Genomic DNA, 9,064 nt, shown 5'->3' with positions numbered 1-9,064 from the left:
CCCACCAACCACGTCACAATCACAAATTGGTGACGTCAACCCCTATTGCGTCAGTCAAGATCGACGTCCTGATTACATAACATTTGATCCTTGATGAGTTTTTACTCTCCGTATGTATCAATGTACAGATTGTGTGCAATTCTTTCCTTTTCATGTGTTAAGACAAACATTAAAGGCGGTAGACTTTTAATGTGTTAGTTATTTTCAAATCAACAATTGAATCGAAAAAGCACTTAACACAAAAATGCAATGGGACCGTTAGTATGGAAAAGGTATTTTTTCATTTCTTGCCGTGTAATGAGACCACTGTAGGCTATGTTCTAGTATCGTTGGTTGCAATGATTGATGTAATAGACTGTTTGGTTGCTGTTGCTGATTCTGTTGCGAAAAGAAAACCTGAAAATTAAACACCTTATTAAAATTAGTTGAGACCAGTGACAAAAAAGAGTTTATTAGAAATACCTAAATAATATGGTATAAATAAAATAAATAGTAAGTTAGAACAAATATTGATTTAAGTAAGGTAAAAATTTAAACACCCCTAAAAAATCCAGGTTAAACATTGTTCTAATTCTAATCGAATCTGATAAAATATAACTTACTTGTAGAAGCCGATTTCTGTTGACAAATAAATCGGGCCAAATGCCGATAGCACGGTATGTCTTTGAATCTAGAACGAATTTCCTCTATTTTAACACAATTATCTTTTCCGTTTCCATTTAGGCCACAGTGAAGAATTTGTTTCATTGCCTCCATTATTCCATCGAAACTCTTCTTTAGTGTTTATTCTCGTTGCACCGATGTAAAAGGAAACCAACCTAAAAAAACGTTTTATTTGATTATACTATTGAAAGCCTTGAATACCGAGCTAAGGCTTCGGTACGAAAGGCTCGATCCCCCTTCGCGTTTTGTCCCATTGAAACACTGAGCTAAGAATCGTTAACGTTGGTTCAAATATCAACTAACCGCTACAAGCGTAAACACACTGTTAAGAACTGCTGGGAAACACAAGCGTTTTCTACATCAACGTGGAAAAAGGTGCTTTCAAACTTCACAAAAACGAAGCAAGCGGCGCCTGACATGTAACAAAACTCCCTCTGATTAATAATGTCCCAGCCAAGTGACTGCTTTGGGAAGTAATTAGCAGCAGAGTTTGAATCGTGTTCTGGTTAAAACAAGTTTTTAATGCACACTTTTATAGTAAACAGAGTCATGATACCAACAGAACCACTAATTGAGAGACTATAAAACAGTAAAACCAAAGGACGATAAATCCTTTCAACAGCATTAGTGAGTTTCAAGTGAAGGAATATATACTTGGCCTAAATTGCATCATCAGTTCCTGAAAAATGACATTAGAAAAAAGCTGAAACAAACACGAATAAACCGAACAAACCGAATAAACCGAGTAATTGCCGAACGATGAAAACAACGAACCACTAAGAGAGTAAGACACCGGTTGAAAATATGTAAGTGCTGTAAAAAGCAAAACAAAACGTATGCAACACAACTTTGCCAGGTAACTGCAAACAAGATGTACAGCAGTGGTCTTCAACCTTTTTTAAAAGCGAATCCAATTTAATAGAAAATTAAATCAGGATTTTCAGCGACCCCATATTTTCCGATAGGGAAACTTTTTTTCAAGTAATGACGAAAGTGAAATATTTTCATGAAAATTTGCCCGCTTAATTTTCAATTAGACTTTACATATTAGCATTCATCGTGCATTATTACGCTCAAATGTTAGAACCCAAAAGTTTTATTTAATTTGGCCAATCTAATTCGCGTTAAAACTTACCAAGCTGTACTGCAAAACATGAGCAAAGGTTGCGAACTAGAACAAAATCGTATCATTTTTTGAAAATAAATTTAAACGCCAATAAATTGATTTATAGCGACCCCACTTAGGAGACGTTATAAATGTCGTAAATTTATTCATTATGGTGTAAAATGGAAAAAGATTTACAAACCAACAAAATAAGGACAATTAACGAGCTGTATCATGCTTGGCAATTTCGAACTTGTGTTGTTGGGACAAAAATGATTGCAATCAATCTATCAGTATGTTTTAAAACATGAGTGGTTGAGGAGTCGTTGTAAACTACAAATACGTTTTTTCAAACGCACCATTTGACACAAAGACATGACGATGCAGTAAAATATTGTATGGGCACTCCAGTGAATAGATCAGTTACGCGCTGCAGCTGTAGTTCAAACTTTTTGATGTACAATTTGCAAGACACCATACTTCCATTTGCAGTTTAGTCGCAAATATGACCCTAATAAAACGGTTTCAACATCATATTGTATTGTATTGTTCATCTACACCTTGACACAACAACAAATATTCTACGAAAAGAGAGAGGACACAGCTGCTAAAACCTAACGGATGAAAAACCACTAATAAAATACTAAGGAAGGGAGAGCAATTGTACCAAATGCAGCAGTTGTACCTGGTAGAGAGAAAGGGGCCTAAGAGGTTGGAAAACCGCTGGAGAAACAAGCGGCGCTGAAGGCAACGCGACTGGGTTTGACTATTTGAATTAAAGGAAATACTTCAAGGCTCAACAGCTTCCTTTATAACTCATTCTGTGCTTTCTTCTAATGTTAAGCGTACACAAAGCAGCCTGTGCTTGTTTTCTTTTTGCTTTTCCGTAACATGTTACAAATTCCAAAAACGTTTGACAGGCAAGAACGGTTGTACGGTGGATGTATAGTTCAAGGTGCCAAAATGGGTATATGGACATTGATGCTTTGTGAATAAACCACCGACAGTTAAGCAATTTCAATTTCAAATGTGAAAGGAAGGAATTCTTGTAATAGATTAGTTGCCTATCATATTACGGATACAACCGCGTACCTATACACGATTTAAATAATAAATCAAACATAAATCAAAAAAAACAAAAAAAACACAGTACGTCACTCTATGGTAACGCAGTAGGGATTGACGTCATCAACTTGTGATTGTGACGTGGCTGGTTGCATGGAGTTGTTGACGTATGTTGGAGGATCTTTGCGCATTTCTACATTCCGGTTGGTTCGATCTGTATGAAAGAAACACAATATGCATTTTCTGCCCAATTAATAAATCGCTTTTGCATGTGAGATTTGAAAACAAACTGATACAGAAAAGAGAATGGTCGCTGCAGAAAATATTCAAAAACAATAAAATAAGGACCTTCTTTATAGCTGACGTAATAAGGATTGATGTCATCAGGTAGTTCTTGTGTTGAAGTTTGTCCTAAGGTATTCATGTAGATTGGTGGGTTCGTGTGTGTTTCTATGATCTGACAATTTCCAGCTGTTTTCAACAAAGGCACTTTTTCAAAATTCTGACAAAAACAGAAAAAATCCGACTAAAAGTGTATCATTATAACCGACTCGGAGTCGAACGGAAAATGAACCCTAACCCGTAAATCGATTTGGGCGGTTTTCATTTAACCCGAACCGAAGCCGAACCGCTAATTACGATTTTTTAAAAACCCGAACCAAACCAGTATTTTTGCCCGAACCGGAAAAAAACCGAACTTGAAAACATACATTGATCAAAAACTGAACGAAACCTGAACCCCTAAAAACAAAACAAAGTGAACCTGAACCGAACCTGGACCCATATACCAAGTGGTTCGACTCCCTGCATCATAGTGAAGGAAAAACAAAAACAAACAAACGCGGAAAAAGCTATTCATGTTTGCGTTGAATTTGAGCAGGGGTGAGTAACTTTTAACAATAATGGGCCAAATGCAATTTCCAAAATTAACTCGACGACCGCACCTACAAATTTGCAAGTAGGTAAAGTGCATAAAATGTGCAAGTGATTTTAGCAGTCATATTGGGTCGCAAAATAAACCCGCATTGATCTGCTCAGAAACAAACAAAAAATATTTAAACTTTTGGGCAACTTGTGGCTTTGTTTTACTTTACTCTGTAACTCTGGTTTAAATAAAAGTACTCACTCATATCAAGGTATTCACTTTCATCTGCATTTCTCGCTGACAACTCATTCCTACGAAACAAATATATTTTGTTTGAATCACTTTAATTAAAAGACACATTCTGATATATTAAGCAACTCTTGTTCATTATTACTTGAATCAGTTATACTTTAGCTGAATATTTGTGCGTCATGGATCGGTTTGCAGTCGTACAATGAATCTTACTTCCTTTTACGTTTCCACAGAATCACCATGACTATGCAGATTATGAAAACCAAGCTCCCGCATATTGTTGAAGACATGATGGTGATGTTCATGTTAACGTTTGTTCCAACTGTTGAACCTAAGTAGGTTTTTTACAATAAAAATTTATCCTTTTTGCAAATTTTTTTTTATTATTATCGGTTGCAAAAAATTATGTTCATTCAAAACTCAAAAGTTATTTTCAGGTTAAAAATCTGTGAAATGCTTTTATGCACTTAATATTAACAGGAACTAACCTAGAAACCAGCCATTGTTAAAACTGGTAAGTATTAAATAAATAAAACTGTTAATGTCTTATCTGTCTTGTAATCTGTGTCACATAGCAGCTAAGGTTAAACCCTGTTGCGTATGTTTTGTAACAAAATTCAGACTACAGATATATGCACGCAGATAAACGTTACTAAACATTCGCGCTAAATCCAGTTATCTAAAGTAAAGAAAAGCGCTTCTTAGTCATGATACATACGTTTAACTTTCCTCTGACAAATAAAATTGTGGTATTACTGTTGAATCGGCTGCTTCAAAACTTTTCGTACTAAAACGTCCTGGATTTTAGCGTGGTAAGCGAACTTTATCAATTATATTGAGTGAATGATGTGATGTATTATTTTCCTTACGATTTACACTAACCGCCATATCCAGAATTCCAAAAACCTTCATCCCTAATCTCACGAAATCTTAAACCTCAAGAAATGTATCAGTATTGGCCTTTAACTGTGACACTTTTCCACTACTCATTTTTTTAACAATTGTTGTTTTCTCACCTTGAATGAGCTTTTGGCAAATGTATCCCGCACTGTTCGTTAAACATTTCACATCCAACCACTTGTAACAATTATCTTGCAAAGCGGAATCATAAAACATTACAACACAATTTTTTTGTCCGAGAATGTTATTTGGTTGCTCACTATACCACACGTTTGTAGGAACTGAAACATTGCTTCCATCATTCCATTGAAACTTATTAGTGTTTCCAATTCTTTTTGCCCCAATATACACCCAGTAGGAGGGTTCTTTAAAAATAACCGTTGTGGTTTACTTTTACGGCATTTAATACAATAAAGATAGTGTGGCACAATTGGTTATTGCTAGTCTGTACAAGTTATACTGTATTTACATGTTTGTAAAACAGCCTACATCAACGATTAGAAATAAAAAATATAGAATAAACAAAAGACTTTTTACCGAAAGGCGTTAATCGCTTCGCTTTAAGGAGCCCAAAACTTATGTTTTGCTGTCAAAAGTAAAAAAGACAATAATACTAAATACGGAGTACATCAAAAGTTTTTAGGAAAATAAACTTCTTAATTTGATGCGAAATAAACTCAATGAAGCTAATTTCCTACTTGCTCGATCAAAAAGGCTTTTTAAAAAGTTGTTGATTTCAATGGTTTTGACGTTTGCTACATTAGCTTGCAGGGCGGAACATCTCATCTCTGCTTCAGCATACGAAGTGACTGGTGTCATTTCAATGGAATATTGAAATCCATTGAAGTTATGCCAAGTTCGTCCTTCAGCAGAAACAGATAAACACAGCACAAACAACAAAACTAACCACACCATGTTTATGGACTCAAACACCTGGTACAAAAATTTCACTCATTTGCATTAGCATTTGTGCACATCTAAACCAATTACATCGCATGAAATTTTTTTTTAACTTTTTGTGTTTAGGGAAACTCAGAAGTACCTTTATGGTCGCTTGCTTTAAATACCAGTCACATAATTCAAGTTGATAAATAAAACAAACAGTCGTTAATTAAACTTAAACATCTTTGAAACACAGCATTTCGGGTTTTTGCATTATTGTCCGGTTCAGTTAAAAACGTCTCCTTGCAAACTATATTAGAGAAGATTGAAAAACACTCGATAACTTAGCTGCCTATTATAACTGTGTAAATTAATCGCAATGCATTGTTTTAAATCTATACCAAAATGTTTTAAAATATACTGCAACTATTAATGCTATGCCAAAAAAAATAACACTATTTAACTAATTTGGCTTTTGAATAAATCGTTTAAGTTAAGAAGAAATGTACAAATTTTAAACCGCCTCTAAATTGATAAACATAAATCTTCTATATTTGACATTTAAAAAAATGTTAAGAAAAGGTCCACAGCCTGCTGTATTTTCACAAATATCTTCGCTTCTATTCACAAAACTTTAAATAACATTAACTGATTATTCAAGTCACGCAAGGCATAAGAGGTTAGCATTAATTAAAAATAGCCTATTAACCTCGATGGATATTGTTAAGCAATCATGATGATCAAAACCATTCATTACAATAGTTCATGGGGTGAAATTTAAATCGAAATTTGAATATTCTCACGATCGTTCAGTTTACAGCATTATTTTGAACCTTGTAAAGTGCAGAACATTTGCATCTAGATATAACACTCTACGTTCACACACAGTTTTATTTTATCTATAACGTGCCTATTTCGTTTATTTGTTTGGAAACCCTTTCTTTGCTAAAATGTTGACATGATAAACATATGTTTGACAAAAGTAGTTTTGCCCCTCAATAATAAATACACACATCATATATTTGATACACGCAAGCTCATGCTGTACATGAAAATATCCTAACGTTAACAGTTGTATACATTGTATTGGCATGTTTGTTGCACAAAAAGCAAAGTATAAATACATATGCCAAAACAGCTCGATTATTTCAGCTAACCAACATAGGTTGTGTGATCTTTATTGACCAATTATGAGAACATTTTGATTACAATTGGTGAATGGAGGTTAAATACACTGCCGGTACAGCGATATTACTGTGGCCTTTTGTGATGGGAGCTACAAGAAAGAGTGTGGGGCCTCATAGGTAAACACCACTGGGTGGGTGCAATGGTGAAACCAGTCGGTGGGCCCTAAACTAACTACCTGTGTGCTGTAGGGCGGCACACAGTTGGCAATGTTGACTGTTCACTTGGTTATACGCTTTCAAAATATTGTAGGTCAGCATTAAAAAATACAGTAAATAAAAATTACCTTTTTTGTCTTTCTTTACCAAATTAAAAACAAAATACTCACTTATATCGACGTATACACTTTCTTCTTGAAATTATACCGATATTTTATTTCTGTGAAATAAATCTAAGTTTTATTACAGTAAACGTTGTAACGAATTGGTGTTTGTTAAATGTTGTTTGCGGATGTTTTCTTGTAATTTTCCACTGACAAACACTTGAGTGTTTGATTGACACAATGGTCACTTTACAACGCTGTTGGTATTTGTGTTTACTGATCTTATTTGGCAAACTTCTAAAGTCTCAATAGTCCTCTGGTCGCTTATTCGTGTAATTAGTTGTCCGACAAGGGTCCTTTTGCGGTTGCCCAGTTACATTCCGAAACGTGGACAATTGTCTTGCATTCTTTTGTGTTAGCAAGAGTACTTGAAAACGTAGCGTTAGTCGTGTGATATATTAGCAAGTTCTTAGTGCCGAGCATTCATTCTATGCTATTCCTTTCGATATTGCTATCCTATCGTACCATCGGATTTACTCTACGTTGAATTCTCAAACGTGTTGGAATATTGCTCAGTTTAGAATAAATAAACAAAACCAAATAAGTTCTACGGTGTCTTACGGTCCAAGAGGCGTGAACACGCAAGGCGAAGGCCTTAAAACTTACATTGGTGACCAGAGAACTATTGAGCCTTTAGAAGTTTGCCAAATAAGATCAGTAAACACAAATACCAACAGCGTTGTAAAGTGACCATTGTGTCAATCAAAGACTCAAGTGTTTGTCAGTGGAAAATTACAACATCCGCATACAACATTTAACAAACACCAATTCGTTACAACGTAGGGGAAAGTCGTGTAATTTGGACCCTGCGTGTAATTTGGAATTCGCTTATATTTCTGGACATACGCAAGGTGGCAGAATATCTTTTGTGCATCTTGAAAGAAGACTTGATATAAGGCTTAAGGCCGCCTAGCTCCAAACTTGATGCCGTACTTTCCGTTTGTTATAAAAGGAAAAAACAAAATTTGCAAATATGATAATTTTTTCAGAGGTCAATTTTTTTGCGTTTCTTCACTGCTGTTTAGTGTAAATTTCAGTGGGTATGATTTTTGTGAAGTACAATTATTAATACTTTTAGCACACAAAGAACAATCTGCTGACACTTTCCAAAAGTAAAATAGATTGGGTAAAAACGAGTGTGTGAAAGTGTGTAATTTGGACCAGGCAGCTGGAAATAAAGAAACCATTCATGCACCATTCGGAAGGTTTCTGAAAGTTTTATACGCAGTTTGACTTAAAATATTACAAAACAGCTTATGTATGGAATTAGTGATGACAAAGATCTTCAGTCAGAAGTACTGATGGACCAAGCTCAATGCAGAATTTACACTCATTGTGTTTTGCTTTACCAATTATTGCCATAATTTGCTATTGTGCTGTTTTGCTCTGCTCTTCGAGTTTTCTTTCATTTCATCTGACTTACTGATTCCATTCATGGCCTTTTTATCTTCAGAATTTCTTTCATTTCAATTTTAATATCACATTTATGATTTCATTCAACAAAATTCAAATATTTTGTGAAAATGTATTATTTTTGTGGTAATGTATTAAAATCCTGATTAGGTTGGTATCTGGGGCTGTTGATATCTGTTTTGAGGAACTCAAGGAAGAGAAATCACACGGATTGCAGGTGGTCCATTTTTTGCACACCCCTTTGGTCCAAAAAAATGCTTGTTACTCATTTCGCGTTACCATCCAGACATTGCCTTTTTGCAAATTAATACATTGCGTCATAAGTTAACAAATCACATAAACCGCCCTTTATTTGTAGGACCACTATTTATTTTATGAAGGTTCAAATTTAAGTGGTCCAAATTACACGACT

Source organism: Phallusia mammillata, chromosome 4 (assembly GCF_965637545.1).
Source record: "Phallusia mammillata chromosome 4, kaPhaMamm4.hap1.1, whole genome shotgun sequence".
NCBI lineage: Eukaryota > Metazoa > Chordata > Ascidiacea > Phlebobranchia > Ascidiidae > Phallusia > Phallusia mammillata.
Note: the sequence above shows the minus strand (reverse complement) of the source record.